The 18,937-nt window shown below is 39.7% G+C and overlaps 1 long non-coding RNA gene across 2 annotated transcripts; it reads right to left on the bottom strand.

Annotated features, from left to right (window-relative positions):
* Nucleotides 1-15,842: 15,842 nt before the first annotated feature.
* LOC310912446 lies at nt 15,843-18,351 on the bottom strand. Of its 2 annotated transcripts, none has more exons than XR_014590669.1 (3): nt 18,309-18,351; nt 18,022-18,181; nt 15,843-16,448 (listed from the first exon to the last, which is right to left on the bottom strand). It is a non-coding gene; the product is annotated as an uncharacterized lncRNA (long non-coding RNA). The 2 variants fall into 2 exon arrangements; XR_014590670.1 differs by having other exon boundaries at nt 18,269-18,323.
* Between the last annotated feature and the right edge of the window lie 586 nt (nt 18,352-18,937).

The raw sequence follows: 18,937 nt of genomic DNA, 5'->3' as shown, positions 1-18,937 counted from the left end.
TGTGTTTGAAATGCTCCACCTGAGCTGCTTTGCCCCTTTAAGAAGAAAACCCTGAGTTCTGAGGGAATCCGAGCCCTGGTGCAGAGTACAAAGGTTGGGAAAGCTTCACTGTCATCATTTTTGTTTCTATGCCCAAAGACTGTACCCAATAAATCAGAATTATTTTTTTTTTTGCCTGTTGCACTTTTAATGTTCTGGACTGAGACTCTTCAGCTCAGGTTACAGACAGAAATGCTCACCATGGGGCTGCTCAGACTCAAAGTCATGGCTTGTATTTGTGATGGAATGATGGGTCTTTAACGCACTGAACACAACATTTTACTCACTAGTTGTTAACTACTCCAATTAGTGTTTATAATATGAGTGTCTTGATTTCTGTATTCTGATTTCTTCATAGTTTGTTACTCCCTGAGCCACCTCAGTGCCTTCAGCAGGTATAGTCAGGAGACAAAGTACTATTTTTTAAGGGTAAGTGTTTCAAGGACTGAGCTATTTCTTGAGTAAATAGCATGGGGGCTGTGACTTAAAACAGTCAGTTGTTTGATATTTATCATGGCAGGGACTGCAGTTACCACAGAAATAAATTTCTCCCTTTCCACAAGTCTGTCAGTGATGAATAAACACAAATTACAAGCATCACACCTCACAGAGTGCTTTATTTTTGTGAAACAGCTATGAGGGCAGAGCAGTTCTTTGGTGGAGTTGTACATTTTTAGTTTTTTTGTGTTTCTTCTGGTGCTGGTTGCTTTCCCAAGTCATACCTCTAAAATAAGATGAGGTCTAATGTTGTCTAAGAGGTGAAGAGCACCTGAAGTGCAGGCTGTGATTCTCTGGAGATGGGTAACACTTGACTTGCTGTTGTAGATTTTCTTCTGCACACCCTCCTGTCAGTCTGAAGAACCTCCTCCAGGGGTTTCTGTGCAGATTCAGGAATAATCCAGGAATCCTGTGCAAGTCCTTGCACCTTGCATGGCTGGGATTGCAGCAGCACCAGCAGCACAGTGCCTCGCTGACAGATCCTGCTCTGCTGATGCCAGCAGGTCACACCTATTTCTAACTCCCAGTTTGCCCCACGAGAGATTATTGAGGCTGAAAGAAACATTTGCTCAATTTCTGCTTTTCTCCGATTGTTTTCTCTTTGAGGACAATTTCCTAAACAATCTTGCTGCTCCTAATGAGCAAAGCCCAGAGTGTTTATTGTAACCTGCTTTGAACTGCTGGCAGCTCCAGAGGAGGGAGGGCTTTGAACAGAGCCTGTCTTGTGCCAAAAAGTGAGCTCTGGGCAGAGCAGGGCCGAGGTACAGGAGCAGGGCAGCGTTAATAAAAACACTGCAAATGAAACGTTAGCGCGGGGTGGTGAAAGAGCTCAATTTTATTTTGTTTTCACACATTAGGTTTTGCTTAAAGCAGACAAGTACCAGGGAGAGCGTTCTGAAAAGAGGCTTTGTATAGGAGCTGGGGCTCTATCCATCAGATTTGTCATTTCAGGAATGCAGCCAGATGTATTGACTTACTAGCAATTGCATTGGTGCCATCTGGCCTGCTGGAGGCTGTATTAAAGATGGAAAAAACCGAGCAGAAAGAAATGAAACTTGTTCATCACGCCATTACCCTAGCTGCTTATTTAAAGAGGGAAAAAATGTAACTTCTTGGCAGGGGGTATGCTGTTTGGAAATAAAATAGGAGGTCTTAAGGACCACAAGACTCAGAACCGAGCACTGATGTTTATACACGGACTTGAAAGCTGGGCCTCGCTGTTGTCATTTTGTGTATTTTTTTTTTTTTTAATGGAAAAATTCTTCTAAATCCTCCCACCCAGTCATGGAGCAAAATACTCCCAGAGACCCCTGCCTGGTCCACTGCAGCCTTTATCCTGGCTCACTCTCAGTCCTCCCCATATCAGCTGAGCTGTCTGAATCTCCTCCTCATCTCAGGAACTGAATTTGTAGGTGCTGCACTTCCTATTGCTGTCCCAGGAACGTCTGCACAGATTTTGGATCATTTCTTTTCAGACTTATCAGCATCACTGTCTGAGCAGAACTGCTATTTCTAGTACAGCAATAGTAATAATTCATTCCTTAGTACTGAATCTCCTAAATGTACTTAATTTAATTAATAAATGTAATAAATCCATGTTCCAAGGATTTCCTTGCATTTCATGTAGCAAAATCTTTTTCTTAATATTTTTAGGATCAGGGCTGGTATAAATATTTATTGACATTATAGAACTTTTTCAGAAATGTATTCTGGCTGCAGGGTAAGAAATGTTCACCAGCCTTGCTGGGGCATAATTTTAAAGATGCCTATGTTCATATTTAATTCTACAATTAGTCTTCCTGAGTCAGTGCCATCTTCTTGGGAAATTATTCCATACATTTCACAGAATAAAACTGTGGGTCTGAACCACCTCCCACCAGAGCTAATGGAATTTGGACTGACTCCTATAAGAGCCCAGGGAACAATTCCCAGGTATTTTCAACCTTCAGCCTTTATTGAAGGACAGCAGAAAGATTTTATTACTGAAAAGTAATTATACATAGTTTTTTTATATAGTTTTTACTACTCTCTCATAGACATACTAGTTCATTTAATGTCTCAATAAAAGTTGTTTACAACTACTGACAAAAATGATGAAACAAAGGACCAATATTTCTTTTTTTTAAAAAGAAATATTTTTCAGTTCTGCTCTGTTCTCTTCACTTCTTTTGTTTTTGCCATTTAAGATAGAAAGTTCTTGAGGGCAGGGAAGTGGAACTTGGTAAAATGCTGAACTACTTGTGGGTGAAGTTAGTGTTTTAGCACTCCCAAACACATGTGTTAGAAGAATACATGATAGTTTTAGGATTTCTACAACCATGAAACCTCCACTGTAGCACTGCCAGAGTCTTCACTGTGTTTTTTTTTTTTTTTTTCCAACAAGATGAGAAAAGCTGGCACCAATACTGGAAAAGTCAACAGTGACTAAATACCCTTAAAAGAAGATGTAATGTTCTTACTCATACCAAGTCATGGAGCTGTGTGAAAAAAGACCCAATTTAGGCCTCATTAAAGGTCAGGATAAAGATTTCTGTCCACTCCAGTGAAATCTGGTTTGTTCCTTCCAAGGGAACAGGGAGCAGCATCCCCTGAGCAGGAGCAGGAGCTGGTGCCACACTGTGCCCTTTTCTCCATAGCCCTGAGATCCTTAAAGGGTGCTCCTAAATGGGACTGGACTGAAAAATCCCCAGTGCCTGGACCAACTCAAGTGAACTCCATCTGAGTTTGGGAAAGTGTCTGTGATATCTGTGACAGCCCCTGTTTGTGTTTTGTGCTGATTACATCCCGTCATCCTTCATCAGGACAGAACAGAGCCCATAAAGTGGATTTGGGATTGCCCTGAGCAGCTGCTGCTTCTGAATGCCCGCTGAGGAACACGGAGAGTTTGTTGCCACTTAGCTTTTAGTGATTTGCAATGTTCTGAAAATTATTTTAAACAATGTTGAGGATTTTTTCCCCTGTCCCAAAAAAATCAGTATCTCTGGTAGCAATGTCTGGATTATTCCCCTCAAGGATTAATTAAAGGACTTAATCTCTGTGCCTTTTATTTTGTAAATTCAGAATGTTGACATTATTATTGTTAGCAGTAATCTCATGATCCCAAGCAGGAAGGAGGGAGGGCTCAAGCATATGACACATAGGACAAAGTGCTCCTCTGGCCAGGAACCGCACACTGAGAGGAGCAGCGAGGGGACACAACATTCTGGGAAAGGGAAAACATTCCCATTCCTCTGCAGGGAGCCTCTGCCCATGCAGAGCCTGCCTCCAGACACTGGCAGCCCTGCCAGGAACAGAAACACTCCCAAAAACAGTGGTGAAGTTTTGAGGGAAAGAGGGCAGAACGCAAGCTGGGAAATTTAAAGCCAAAAATTGGAAGGGTGGCAGGAAGAGCTGTCAGATTTATGTTGTGAAAGAGGTTGCAAAGACTAGAAGTAAGAAGAATAAAAAAATTAACAAGAAATGCTAAATAAATACAAGCAAGTAAATATATTGCTGAAGCAAGTAAATATATTGCTGAGAACAGTGTAAAGTGTCAAATCTTCCACCATTTTTATCATTCATTTCACATATTTTATATATTATATCTATACCTGCACAAATGGAAACACCTTCTCTGTGTTTTTTAGCAGTATAACATCCATAATATATAGTAAGAGTAGTAAAAGGTGTGAGAGGAGGCAGGAAAACTTTTATTCCTTACTATCTGGAGTGGTTTATTGTTTGATTTGTTTTTTAGTGCACTTTTAGCACCCAGCAACAGAGAGTGAGAGCTGCTGGTGCTCAGAAGGTACAGCTTCCACTTTGTCTGGTGAGTTAAACTTCCACCTTATCTGGGCTGGGAAAAGTTCATTGTACACCAGAAAATTTAAGAGAAGACTATGTGGAAAAATCCCTTTAAAAAGATCTAGAAAACGTGGAGCAGTGCATGTCCATATTGTAAATATTTAAACCAAACATGGGGTTTTAGTAGCCTTGGACCACTCCAAAATCCGTGGGTATTTCCTCCATGTATATGAGTGCAGTTTTTTGTCAGTCTGCTTTTTATTAACATAAACAGGCTAGTGGTAGTGACATAGGCAGTGACAAAAGGTGTATTTATGGTAAATAATGGACTGACAAAGGGGAGAACTGTGCAAGGGACAACTTTCATGTGTACTTTTTTGGTGATGCATGACCTACCCTTGCTCCACAGGTCTTTTATCATCTCTACATGAAAGAAACATGTTTTAACCGAGCTCACGCGGACTTGATAGCTCTATCTTTGTAGCCTTTTCTGCAGTACTCCCCAATGGCTGATAATAATATGTGCTTAACCACCTTTAGGCCACTGTTGGGTCAAATTGGAAAAAATATAGTAGTTTCCAAAACTTAAAACCCCTGCAAACGTGACAAGAGAATAAAGAAAGTGTCAGTCCAGGTAAAATCCTAGAGGTGGCCAACAGGTTTAGTGGCAAGCTGAGGGGGATTGAATGCCTCATTCAAAAAGGGTCTCCACACAGACTTGCTGACAGCCAGCACCATTTCTCCTTTTCTTGTTGGGAGCCTGCACTTTCAGGGGCAATCCTGCTGCCTGTGGAGGTATGTTTGAGTCAGAAACTTTAAACCATTGTATAGAGGAAGATAAGACAAAACTCAGATGGTTTATTCCTGAAATGTCCCTGGAAATGAATCCCATGGGGTCAGTGAGGAGAAGGTCCTGGTGTTGCCCTGCTTTGTGTGAAAATTGCACCATGACTCCAGCTCACCAAGACTTTATTCCTTATACCTGTAGATGCAGTCTTTTGACAATATTTCTTTTTTGAGTCCAGATTTCCAAGTTGAAACATTTACTTTGTGTATTAGGATTAAAATTAATAATTCACAACTTAATGAGAAGTAGATCCAAGGTCTGTCACACCTGCCAAAACCCGGGTCTGATAATTGAAAGGGCTGCTGTTGTCTTTCTCTTTGATGAAGTTCAAGTTTCTATGCTATTAAGTGGTTTATTGTGCTTAGATGATGTACTGAATTTATTTTTTTAAAATCACTGTTGCCTCCTTTATTTTTTTCCAATTAACTGACCACTCTGCTATGTGCATTCAGTGCACACTGACAGTAGTGCTTTGAATTTCAGGAAATCGAGTTTCTCTTATTCTTATGCTGCTCTTTTCTCCCACTCTATAATGCCTGTATTAAGCACAAAGGCAACCTGGATTTTGCAATTAAAAGGGAAGTAATTTGATGATGCACACACGGAGCAGTGGGGCACGTGTGTGTGCACATAAACACCAGAGTATCACATGGAAGCTCTTAATGAAAGCCTTATGATATGAGTAATGCTCAGGTTACAAATGCTACAGCTTATCTGCTAAGTGTGGTAGGTGATAATAACTCTGCAATTCAGTCAGGGTAGGAAAGCAATTTTAGTAAACATAATACCTGAAAGCAATTTTCAAATTATTCCGATTTCTAACGCGTAATAATCTCCAAAACAGTTGGGGTATTTTTCAGATCCTATTTCCAGTTTGTGTTGGTGGATTTTAACCATTAGTGCCACATTGCTTGCCACCTCAAATCCCTCACTTTCAACGTGTGATACTTTAGAGGGCTGCAGTGACAAGGTTCTCATTTTCTCAGCAAACAAACCCTCAAGCAGAATGTGCCTTACACGGGAAACAGAAACATGACATGGAAAAGAGGGACAGATCAATTATGGCATGGATTCAAATGCAGCATAAATCAGCTTCTCTGCACTGAAAGCCTTTAAGGATTTTCTCAATGACGAGAACTTCTGAACATGCAAATAGGCTGCTACTGCAAAACTTGGTCATTCCTGCTTGGCCTTTCCTCCAAAAATTTAGAGCTCCTTGGAAGATGGAGAAATTGTGCCTTTCCTACTAATCATGCGACAATTGTGCTTCTACGTTTTCCAGAAGTTTGTAACTAGTTGAGGAGAAGAATCATGTCCCTGCACTAGGTTACTTTTCTCTCTCCTCTGTGCCCTTTTTGCCCGTAGGCAGGGAATAATTGTCCTTAATCCCTAAGTATAGTGAGGAGTGCTGCTCAGCTCTTCCCTCCTGCTCAGGTACCCACAGGGACAGTCCAGCCTTCCACTGGTGCAATTGCAGTGTGGGACACGAGCAGAGCAGTACCAATAGCATTCTAAAAGACACAGTTTTACTATCCTGACATAAAGGCCTTACACTATCAAAATTCTTCTTTAACTGTGCCAGGAAAATAATTGAAAGCACATTGAGCTGTATGGATGTAGGAACCTACAGGAATTTCGTTGGTCTTGTGGTTAGTGAAGGAAAGATGTGGAGAGGCATTTAAACCAGGAGTTTCTACAAGTCATATATTCATGTTCTTGAAATTTGAGAAAATACATTTGACAGCACACTCACTTTAAAAACTGGGTATGAGGTTCTTTAGGATTGTTCTTGTGTGCCTTTGTCTGCCTCAGTAATGTTTTTGGAGACAGAAGTTTGGTCTCTGTTCAGGGTTTGTTAAAGGAAGGCAACTTAGACCTATTCAAGGCTGATGCATTTCTAACTTGACCACAATTAGATGCTTTTCAGGTAATCTTTCAGCTGAGCTGAGACCTTTTTTCCCAAGTAGAATCTCTCTGAATGTTTCAGTTAAAGCAAACTTTCCATTCAGATCAAAGTGCATAGGCTGGCTCTGTGTTATCACCTGACAACATTATCGTTGGGAATATTAAGCTGTCAGCAGCAGATCTGAAGGAATCACTTTCCCAGTCTGCAGTGAATTATAGAGGATGGGAGCCCATCACACATAAAAGTCTTTCCATTTTCTAAGACTGTATCTAATTCTAATAGTTTCAATCTGACCTCAGACTGGATTTTTCTCTAGTTTTAAATCATGATTTAGAGAACTTCTAAGAGCCTAGCTACAAGATTTGTAACTATTTAGCACATTTGTGTATGCATTTATGTTGTTTTTAAGATGCCTTTAAACCTGCATGTCCCAAGCCTGTGCATGGAGCCAGTGGTGTCTTTTTGCTGAAAAACTCTTCCCTGGTCTATTTTTCTCCTTTTCCTGTTGCATTCCTGATTAATATGTTGTTTGCATGGCTTTGTGCTAACACACACATCGTGTGGGACTGAGCGTGGGTCAGTGTCAAGTGGGACAGGATTAGGATGTGGGAGGTTGCTGGCATTAATGCTTAGCAAGTAGGATTAGGATAAAGCTGTAATTGAACAGTTCAACTAAGCTGGGATTCATCAAGAGATTTGCAAAAGCACATTATAGTGGCCAGTGAAAGGAAGTTTTAAACTATCAAGGCAGCATGGTTTTGCAAAGCTGCAATTGCAGAGAGGCAGGGTTAAGCACTTCTCGTGTCTTGCATGTACAAATGTGAGATTCTTTGATGGTTTTGGCATCCCAATTTGTGTCTCTGAACGCTCAGAGATAGTGGGACAATGAGAAATGAAACAGTGTTTTGTCTAAGAAACTTCAAAAAATGGCAAAGATAACCATAGTGTTTAATGCAATCTCATTAGGGACACATAATCTGAATTTGAAGGGAGTTGGAAGTGATGAAAAAAAGTTTAAAAAAACAATTCAAAGGAACTTCAAAGAATTAAACCAGCAATTCACTATTTACAGTCCCAAAATTTCACATATTTCTCTAATCCTGCCAGGTTTTGGACAAGGGAGGTAACACTGGCCAGAGCAGGTACCTCAAAATGTGCACAGAGAACACAGGCTCTGTGGTGGTGCTCTGGGCAGGGCTGATATATGATCCTCCACTGCATAGAGGGTCCTCTTAGCCCCCAGGCCGCCCCAAAACTATCACGTTGAAAAGTCCACAATGCTGATAAATCCCTAAAAATTCCACCCTATTTTCACCTAAATCTGCATTCCAGCCACCAGGGCACACGTTAATACAGAGAGAGCAATTTCATTGTGTGACTTCTCTTGGCTGTGCTCAAGCTTTTAAATTTTGTTTTTAAATGGGAACGAAATAATAGCTTTTGATGACATCATAGCTGTGGTGGAGATTAACCCTGCTCCCCTGTGGGGTGTTGGTGGGGTTTTTGCTCCATCAGCTCCAGGGATGTGAATATTTGTGCTGTGCTGGCAGCAGGCCAGCTCCTATGATTGTTTTATTGGGTGTCCACTGTTATTAAGCCCCTCTGTGTTCTCTCCCCTTTCGCTTTTTACTTCTGAGCTGCTTTTCTGCAACCAATTTGCATTACTTTATGTTAAATTTCACGTGCCATGTGTCAGCTGAATTGCACATCAGATCTAAAGATTCCAAGTCCTTTGAATTCTTCGTGGTGGCTACGCTGTATTTACTGTTCACTCACTCGTGTGTGATCAAGGAATTTAACAAGTTTTCAACTGTTTTTCATGTCTGACGATATCTATGCACAGTATAGATTAAAAAAAACCCTGTAAAGCTCCAAAAATGGGAACATTTAGGGATAACTGGCAATACGATTTATACCCTGTTTTATAACAATCCTCTTGTGTTCTGGCCTTTCTGTGCATTCAGCAATTGCATTATTCTGCTGATTTATGAGGACAAAAAAAAAAAAAAATCCATTCTTTGTGTCTGTGAAACGCATAGCAGAGAGAAGTCTTGATGTTGTCTCAGGAGAGTCAGAGGGGGCACTGAAATATACAGATCATTAATAAATTATCATCGTAATAATGTCAGGTTGCTACACGCCAGTCTCCATGAAATCCAGAGTGGGCTTGAGGTTGTAAAAATATGTATCTTTTCTTAAAGCCTTCAAATAATTTGACTGTGGTTTATATTATAATGTAGCCATGTCGATGCATTTCTACGGCTCAGTAAAAATAATATAATGATGTGGGCTGTATCCCAGTCTCAGAAAGTTTGAATTTCTAAAGATTCAGCAATATCACCAAATCTGACATCTTACTTTTCATCAGTTCTCCTGAGTCGTGCATGGGCCACCCATGGTGTTGCCCAAATTTTTGTCTGAGGTTTGTCTGAACTGCTTTTTTTTTGGGATTAAAATAGGTATGTTGAATATGATTCCCACCTTTATTTCTGGCATGTTTCTCTAGATCACAGACAACACAGAGTTGAAAGACTTTCTCCTGCTCTTCCATCCAGCTGAAGTCAGCAGAGTAAAGATGGTGCAAGGAGGGTTGGAGTCAGGCTCCCAGTCACGATAAATTTCCTCGTGCTGGTGGCAGTATGTTCAGAATGCTTTGAAGTTCTGGTTTGTCAGAGTTCACAACAGTTCATTTCAGCTCCAAATAAAATATTATCTGACTTTGCTGGCTTTGCAGCACCAGGAGAGGTAACAGTAGAGCTGTTCTAAGCCCATTTTACGAATCCAGTTTTCCTACACTGGTTTCTTTATTGGAATTTGTACAGACCTTTCTTTAAACACAGCTTTGCACCGAAGGAAAACAAGAGAGTGTTTATACAAGACAATAGGGCAGACATCATTTACTGTGTAGGGTTGATTTCGAGTTTATGCAGCTAAGACAAAGGGAAATGAACACCCCCATGTGGTATAACCTCTGCAAGAGTGTAGCTTTTGTTATTTTAAGGCTTGAAACGCCATACTTTTTAAAGTTTGAATTATTGAGGAATATACTCCACAACATGTACTTTGTTCTTCAGAACACAAGCACAATAGTTTCCTTATGGCTTTTAATTTAGAGTACACTTGAAGCAAGACAACATCCTCCTTTTCTGATGCAGTTTGCAACATAGCAGAAAAGTAATTTATCCCGGTTCTGAGGCTTAAAGAACTTTCAACAGCTGATTTTTTAATACTTTTTTTTTTTTAGGTCCAACAGTGTCAACACTAAAGCTTAAAATACACCCAGTTGCTGAACAGGATCCCTTAAACATTCAATCTTTAATTCTGATGTCTCTATCTTCTTTCCTTCTCTTTGTCTGCTGTGTGAAATTCTGAGTGAAATAGTCCCATGGGGCTCTTTGGAAGCTTATGAAGCTGTGTGTAAGAAAGGGTGAAGACAATGAGGAATTTCAGGATATGGAGGCATCAAACAGATTGCAGCTCTTCCACTTTCATTTTCCAACTCCACGTTGCCTTTGGGTGAAGAAATAATGTTCTAAGGTAATTGGGTAAAGCATAGAAGATTGTAAACTAAGAAAAAGGAATTTTTCCCTTAATACATTAGTGGCTGCAAAAATATATATCTGACTCCAAAGTTATATATATGTGGCCATCATGAATCCCCACAAAACTGACTTCAAAACAGCACTAATAAGAAGCTACAGTAAATCCAAAGAAATGCGTATAGTGTCTGCAAGATTAAGAATTTATTCTCCATATTTTTATGTTTTTTGTCTTAGGTCATTATAATATTATCTTGAATGCTTTTCTGCACAGAGAGTCAGGAATGTCTTTATGTGTAGCACAGGAACTGACATCCAGGTCTGAGAGTGTTTGTTGGCCTTGTCTGAGTTCAGAACCAACTCCATAAATCATATTTAAACTAGCAATGCTGTACCTACCTATATAAGTAACAGATTTTCTGAAGTGAGAACTCTCAGAATCTGAATAGGTAAGTGGAAACCTGGAGAGGTCAACTGGTCCCAGAGCAGCCAGCTACTGCAAACCAGTCCTGACAGAGTTTTGCCTAATTTCTAATTAAAAATAAAATGAAATAAGATAAAAATAATTTTAAAAAATGGATGGAGGAAAGGCTCTGTTTTATTATAAGGGTCTCACAGCATCTCTCAACAGTTTAACTGCTAATAGGTAAATACAAGAATTTGAACTGCAATATGTGCAGAGAGGGCACATTTTTCCATTAGTAATGTTGAGTTTTCTCAGAAAAAGTTCAGGTTCTGCAAATCCATCTCACAAATTAGCTTCAGATGGACTATTTTTTACTAAGAATTTGCAGACCTGAATGTGTAGAAGTCAAGATTGCTTTCCAAAGAACAAAAGAGTAATGCCTCAATTGTTCTCCTAAGGGCTGAATGCTCCAACCTTACCTGCCTCAGCTGCAGCAAGGCTATTTTTTGTGAGCTAGAGACTGAAACTTTCATTTTGAGAACTTCAAACAAAGAATAAATCAAGATAGTTCAGTGATAAAAAAAACTTGGCTGGGGACTTCTATTGGCTTTTCATTATGAAATACAACATGAGTGGTTTGGTTGTTTTTTGGGGTTTTTTTAATGGGCACAAATGTTACTTTTCAGTGGCTGTCAGAAATGGCCTGTTTCAGCTTTTTGTACAATTGACCATTGTGATAAGCCAGTGAGTTTGCTCTTTTTATCCACTGGAATGAATAAACACTGGGATTTTGTTCATCTTTTAAATCCATTATATGGTATTTCCCAGGGGAGGTAAGCTTTGTATTTATTTGTGTGACAGCTCTTTGAAATATGCCCTTTTGAATCATCATCTTCTTCCCAAAAAGGCATTTCCAACAAACCAAGAGTTTGGCTTTATATGTACATTTCAAGGGCTAAAAAAATTCCTTAATGTGAAGACACGCTGTAAGTTTAATTAAATGCAGGGCTACTGCACAATTAGATCAGTAGCCTGTTTATATCAGCAATGCTCTCCAGAAAAAGTTTTGACAGCCAGCTGCTGAAAATAGTTTCAGAAAACCCCCAATGAAAACCAGCAGTTAAAAAAAAATCCCCAAGACTAATTCACAAAGTACAGAAGGAGTAGCTGAAGACCCTATCTCAGCTTAGGTTAATGCTGGCCTCTCTGTGGAATAATTTGTTTTGATGTTCTAAAGGAACTGTCTTGGTGTTTTATGTACTTATTATTTCATATCTCTTTAAAGCTACCACAGAGATTTGAGTGTGAAATATTTTTTCAATTTGTGACAGACCCTGGATGAGGACTCTACAAAGGGGAGATTTCAAAGAGACAAATTTTACAGTATTTCCATGTGTGACAGGTATTTCTTTGGTGAAGTCTTGAAAAAGTTGTAACAAGTCAAAAAGAGAGAGGAGGTGCCACAAAAAAGAAATATTTCATGAGGAAGTATCAAGTTCAAGTAGAGAGATGCTGTCCTGATATTTATAAACATTATCTACATGCCACAAAGTGACAGAAAGACTCTTCTGGCATTATTGGTGCCACCAGTGTCTGAGTCATTTATTTGCCATTGATTAAGTTAATCCTAATTTTTTGTTTTAATGCACTGGCATGAGAACCTAATCAGCCATTACTTGAATAAACAACTACAGTTAACTGTTGAGATAGGAGAAAAAAAATTCAACCTAGGCCAGTGCATTTCTAGTTCAAATATAATCTGTATTTAACCTTTCTTTGCATGGGTTAGGATCTCATATTATTGTCTCAAGACTTTTATTCTTGTTTTCCTAAATAATTATCTGGACTACCTGACTTCGTGCTTGGCCATCAAACTTGCTGAGTTAGGAGCACTGAGGAAAGGTTAATGTGCTATCCTGCTGCTGATTATGTCAGAATGGGCTAGGTCTGTGAAATATAAATATCCAGGATGCCAAAGCAAATATTTCGATTCCCTTGAACTCATTAGCAAAAGTTTATCTTAGATGTGATGGGATGCAAGCTATTACTTGGAATAGATGGATAGATTAGGATGGATGGAATTCATGCCCGTGGCAGGTCAGTATCTATTGGAACTTAATATTTCCTTAATGAAAGCTCAAAAATGGCTTAATTTATGAATACATTCTTAGATACCAATATTTTGTTTGATATTTCATCACTCTTAGGCAGAACTTTTTTTTCTTTCAGTCCTCTCTGAGTTTTGAGCTTGAAAGGAAATAAGGTAAATATATTAACTGGCTCATATTTCATGCTAAAAGGGGAATGACAGCCATAATTCAGCATGAACAGCACATGGGAGCATGAACACCATGTAGAACGTCACATAACTTATGGAGCCTAAAGTTAAAACATGAGCAGCCCATCAGAATGCAGGGTAATATCTGGTGCATTCTTGTTTCTCTTGGTTAACAGTGAGCTGCCATTCAGCTTCAATTAAACTGCCAGAGTCCTGAGATTATAACAGCAGGAAATTCTTGAAAGATAAATTCAAGGTGGTAGTTACAACTGGACTTCTCTTAACTGATTACAGTTCTAATTGTATTGTGATGCATACTTAGAGTAAAGCTGACATATTTAAATTTTTATTAGAAAATGTAGTAGAGGAAAACCTCTTACCTCACTTCACTCCCCAATACACTCACTCTTGAACTTTGTTTGCAGTTTGCAGAGGACTGGGTTTATTTGAGCTGCTGATGTTCCGAGTTCCTCCTGCCTCCCACTGCAGAACGCTCTCCACAAGTCCTTGTGTCACTCTGCCTGGCCATTCCTTCTGCTGCTGTGCCAGAGTTTATCACCTCTCACTCCTGGACAGTGTCAATGGTGCAGTCACTTCCTCTCTGCCAAACAACCCTAACATTCATCAGACTTCCCTGCACGTTGCAGAGCAACTCAACTATCATTACCTGAAATGGTATAAAAAATTAAAAACCAAAAAAATTTAATCCTGTTTATAGAAGGAATTTTCATAGATGCTGAACACCCCTTTGAAAGATTAATTCAAGGAAAAGTTGTCATTTTGGATATCTTAGCAGAATTTCAACGGAGTGATGCTTCACAATACTTACATTTTTTAAAAAATTCTTATGGAAGCAAGCTTCTCATTTTCTTCTTTTACTACCAAAATATCTCTATTTTAAATGGAAATGAAAGCCAAGCTAACAAAGGATGGAGAGGTGAAACCAGTGATGTGTCATTGCCCAGTGCAGTGTCAGCAGATAGTGTGGTGTAGTGGAAACTGACAATTCTCAACCAACCATAATTCCCAAGTCACCTCTCCTTTTTGGTAACACACAAAACATGTTTTAAAGGAGCCACATGGGAAAAGGTGGGAACTATTAAACCTTAAAGTGAATGCCAAGACAGACAGAGGTGTTTGTATTTATGCAATTGAAAATCTCGGGTGGGGGGAAATGTTATTTTGGGGAATCCTGGGAAACTGAAACAGCTGTAGAACTTTTGTTAAAGATAAACATTTTTACCTCAATGAATTTCTTAGTGGTTGGTGACGAGATACTGATGTTTACCTTTGGAAAACAACCACTGTGCTGCCAACAACACCAAGGAGTGTGTGCATATTCCAACTATTACATCCTTTTATTCACTTAGGCTTGACTCCATGAAAGAAAATAATTCCCACTGCTCACAGATGAAGGGAGAGGTTGTAGGTCAGAACCTCCCACTATTCATGATAGTGAATCAAGCCAATTCAAAGCACTGGTACAGAGGATTCCCAGATTTTCTCTCAATATTGGTTGGAATATTGATGTCTGAGGAACTTTGTTGGGTAAAGTAACCTTGTGGCAGAGCCTCCTCCACCATGAGGAGAGCAAGAGAAGCCAAAATCCTAAATGGGAGGTAGTTAACTCTTCTGTGATCATGGCATTTTTTCCAAAATGGATTGAAATGGAATTTTGATCTATAGGTATATTCAGAGGGGAATTTTATTCTAACAAGATGTTTTAGAGTGGATCCTTTCTTTCCCCTGGGTTTGGACTGGTAAACCTATCTTAGGCCAAAGATGCTTCATAATGAAAGTTTTGTGAAAACCAATCTTCCTCATGAAAATGTTCTATTGGACCAAATCTGCATCTCATAAGTTTTTTTTTTCACCTCTGTTTTGGAAAACTCATTACCTACAAGGTCCTTCCCTCATGGATTCAGCAGTTATTATATCTGAGGGAACGAGAAGAAATAATGTCTTTCTCCATCTCTGGACTTTATGGCAGCTTCTGTATATTTTCAGGGTAGGCAGGGCAGCAGCCACCAGGCAGAGCTTGCAATACTGAAGGATTCCACCTGCAAGCTGAAGCTTGGATATGCAGAGCTTCCAAAACAGTTCTGAAGCACAGGGAGGGGAAAAAAAAGAGAATTATTTTGCATCTCCCAACCTTCAGTACTCCATGGGCAATTTTGACTAACCATGCACAGCTATTCTTTTCCCAGTTCAATCAGTCCTCACGTGGGGAGGATGGAGCCTGGACTCTGAGAGTTTCCGCTGCCCAGAGAACCCAGCTCAGGATTTGGCACCAAATCTGAACTAAAAAAAATGTGACTTTTAGGTGACACAGGGGCCACAGGTAGCTCTGATCTTCAGCCAAAGAGGGCACTTCTGAATCTGTAGACTCAGAAACCAGGATTTTCAAAGGAAATTAGGAAATGTCTCCACAACAGGTTAATGCTTATAGTGAAATGTCAGAGAAATGCAAATTCAGTGTTTATTAGACACTACATTTTCTCCAGCTTTAGTGGAAAAGCTCTCAGATTTAAAGAACAAAAAGAGCCAAATTTATTATTGTTCACTACACAGTAGCATCTGGTTTGCTGTGATTTACAACCATTGTTGGTTTATTCATTTATTTTTTTTTTATGAGTAAAATGAGAGTTAAGCCTGTTAAACATCTGTTGTCTGATAAACCTTCTGAGTTCATTGAGCTATTCAAGGGTCTAAAACCTTATAAATTGACAGCATTTTCAAGTAAACATAGATAATAATTTCTCAATATTTCCTATAAAATTGAGCAATGAGGCCATTGATTTTGCAATTCTGCAACCTCAAGGTAAGATGACATCTCAGTAGATAATTAGCTTCAACTCTTCTGGCACCTGTCTTAGAAACAGAACCATGTCTCAACAGTACGTTTTTATGGAGAACTGTATGCAACAAAGAGGCATAATATCAGCATGTCATTACATTCTTTCTTCAAATGAAGGGTGTTTCTGAAAAAGAAAACCTGATCCATTTCTTGAAATGAATGCAGACTCCGAGAGTAATGTATTAAAAATTCAACCTGCTCACATTCTTCAGTGTCACACTCCCTGCAGCAGCAGCAGCTTTGAGAGAGGATGAAGCCTGGATGGCCACTTGAAGCTTTGGAGAGACTGCAGAGCCTGGGTGTGAAGAAAATGAGATTTGAGCTGATCCTACTGAAGCACAGATCAAAAGGCATCGTCAGAAATGAGATTAAGCCTCATTTCCCCAGAGAGCTGGGAAAATGGAGGAAAAATCAGGAGCTGCAGTGGTATTTCTTTAGTAATATTCTTGAAGGAGATCAATATCATCTGCAGAATTAGCTGGATGTGGATGGAATGACCTGCTAAGAGAAGTCTCCTTTCTCTTTCCAAAGCCTGGTAAACTAACACAAAACAAACATTTAAAATTCAGTTTTATGACCAGACAAAAATTAAAGTGTGGAAAATGTATCGGTGCAGGCACATCTTGCTTGCCCTTTGCTGCAGCGGCTGTTGGTAACTTGCCTCCTTCCCAAGAAAGTAAAAGAAAAATAAAACAAACAAAAGAAGTTCAGTCAAAGGAAAAGTTGTCTCATCAAATATTTTTCACTTTGTGCAAGCAGCCAGCAGGATTCAGCTTGAGTTTAGTAAAAGTAATTCCCTTTGAATTTACTGCTGCTTTTTCACTCACTATACACTACAGAGGTGGCAGGAAAATCCAGGCACAATCCCAAGTGAAATCCAGGCCCTTTGCCTGTTTGACCTCAGCTGTTGGGATCAGGTTTGATGTTTTGCATACCCCACTTTGGTCTTTGAGGTGTTTTTTTTTGTTTGTTTGGTGGTGGTTTTTTTTTTTCTTTTTCTTTTTTTTTTTTTTACACCATGCAAATAATAAAATTAAAGAAGTTCACAATGAGATAATGAAATATTGCATGCAGCTGACGTTAAATGGACCCCTTGGTTTCTCTATTGTCTATTTCCCAAAAGATGTTGGGGATTTTTGTGGCCCTTTGACTCTTTGTTATGTTTGTTTTGGTCCCATGAGACATCATGGTCTCACAGGGGACTTCACCTTGCCAGGTCTTGGTTGAAAATACAATACAGCAGAGAGGAAACTGTCTTGGAGTTTTATATCAGATACTAATTTTTTTTTTTCCCTCGAAGGGGTTATCAAGCATTGACCCAGGCTGCCCAGGGCAGAGGTGGAATCCCCATCCCTAGAGGGATTTAAAAGATCTGTAGATGTGACATTTGGGGACATGGCTTAGTGGTGGGTGTGGCAGTGCTGGGGTAATTGTTGAACTCAATGATTTTATAGGTCTTTTCCAACCTAAATGACTCTATGGCTCTAACACAGCACTTTATTTTTCATATGCTGATAACCTGCCTGTGAACACACTTCTTTTTGGAGATACCATGAACAACAAGGCACCTGTTTATAGGAGTCCTTTAAAAAGGACATTTATTAAGTGCTTGTCCAACTGCTCAGAAGCCTAAAGTGGGCTGAAAGTGAATAGTGGAGTGAAACACAATCAAAGAATTATTGTCACCAATTAGGTGAAACTCACATCCTAAAAATGTTACTGGGGGGAATCATCAGGTGGTGGCACATTTCCTGCTAGTGATAGGAACACTTTCTTGGCTGAGTCATTTATTCATACCAGAGGCATGTGTTGGCAGAGCTTGGCAGGGTTTAGAGGAAGTCTGTGAAAAGTACATAAGAAACTCTTACCTGTAAGTGTTGGGAAGACCTCTCCCCTCTCATATTTGTGCCTGTGCATGACCCAGAGCCCACTAAGGTGTGCTTTGATCTTCACCTGCAGCACTTACTCACTAAATGTGGTTTAGAGCAAACTGTTGCAAGTTGCTGCTTGAATGTGACGGATGTCACCCTGCAGGAAAAGACAAAAATCCCTTAATGTATGTTTTTCTCATGTATTCTGGCAGAAGACTGGATGGTAGCACCCGTGTGACTCAACTCTTAGCAGTGTCAAGGTTTGAGAGAAGCTGGGTTTGTACCTTGGAGCTATTTCCTTGTGTCTCGATAAACTTTCTCTTCAATTTTTTTCCAAGTAGAAAAAGCAAATGTGTATAAAGGACCAAATAGTTTAGTAGTTAATAATTCATTCCTGTCTAGGAGTGCCAGTTTTTGGTATTCTCAGTCTGGTAATCACAGTCTCAACCCTTATCCTTTTTTACATTTATCACTGCACGCAAGCAGCTCATATTCCTGAACAGTTCATGTCACGATAGTTGTTTCTCTTGCAGTGGTTTAAGACCTTTCATTTCTTTGTTAGCTGTTGCTGAAAGTTTTCAAGAAATGATTTTTAGGCAGTAGACTGTTGTCAGGATGATGTTACTGTGAGATGGTCATGCTTTTGCCAAGTCCCTGGCTGAGCATAAAACATGCTGGTGTGTGATCTACAGGCACCAAGCAGAGGGAAGACCAGAGACCCTGAAGGATGCTCGGGAGAAGTGCTTGAGGGAACAAGATATGCCAAAATCTCACTACTGGAGTCTGCTGTTTCATGTCAGGTATGTTGCTGCCACTCCATCAGAACAAACCCCGTGTCAGCCCCAAACCAGTGATCAGCCCTTGCTGGGTCACTGCTCACAATGGTCTTGGATGAGGAGGAAAAAAGGCTCCT

The sequence above is a fragment of the Zosterops lateralis genome (assembly GCF_965231275.1).
Source record: "Zosterops lateralis genome assembly, chromosome: 8".
NCBI lineage: Eukaryota > Metazoa > Chordata > Aves > Passeriformes > Zosteropidae > Zosterops > Zosterops lateralis.
Note: the sequence above shows the minus strand (reverse complement) of the source record. Positions and strands in the feature narration are given on the sequence as shown.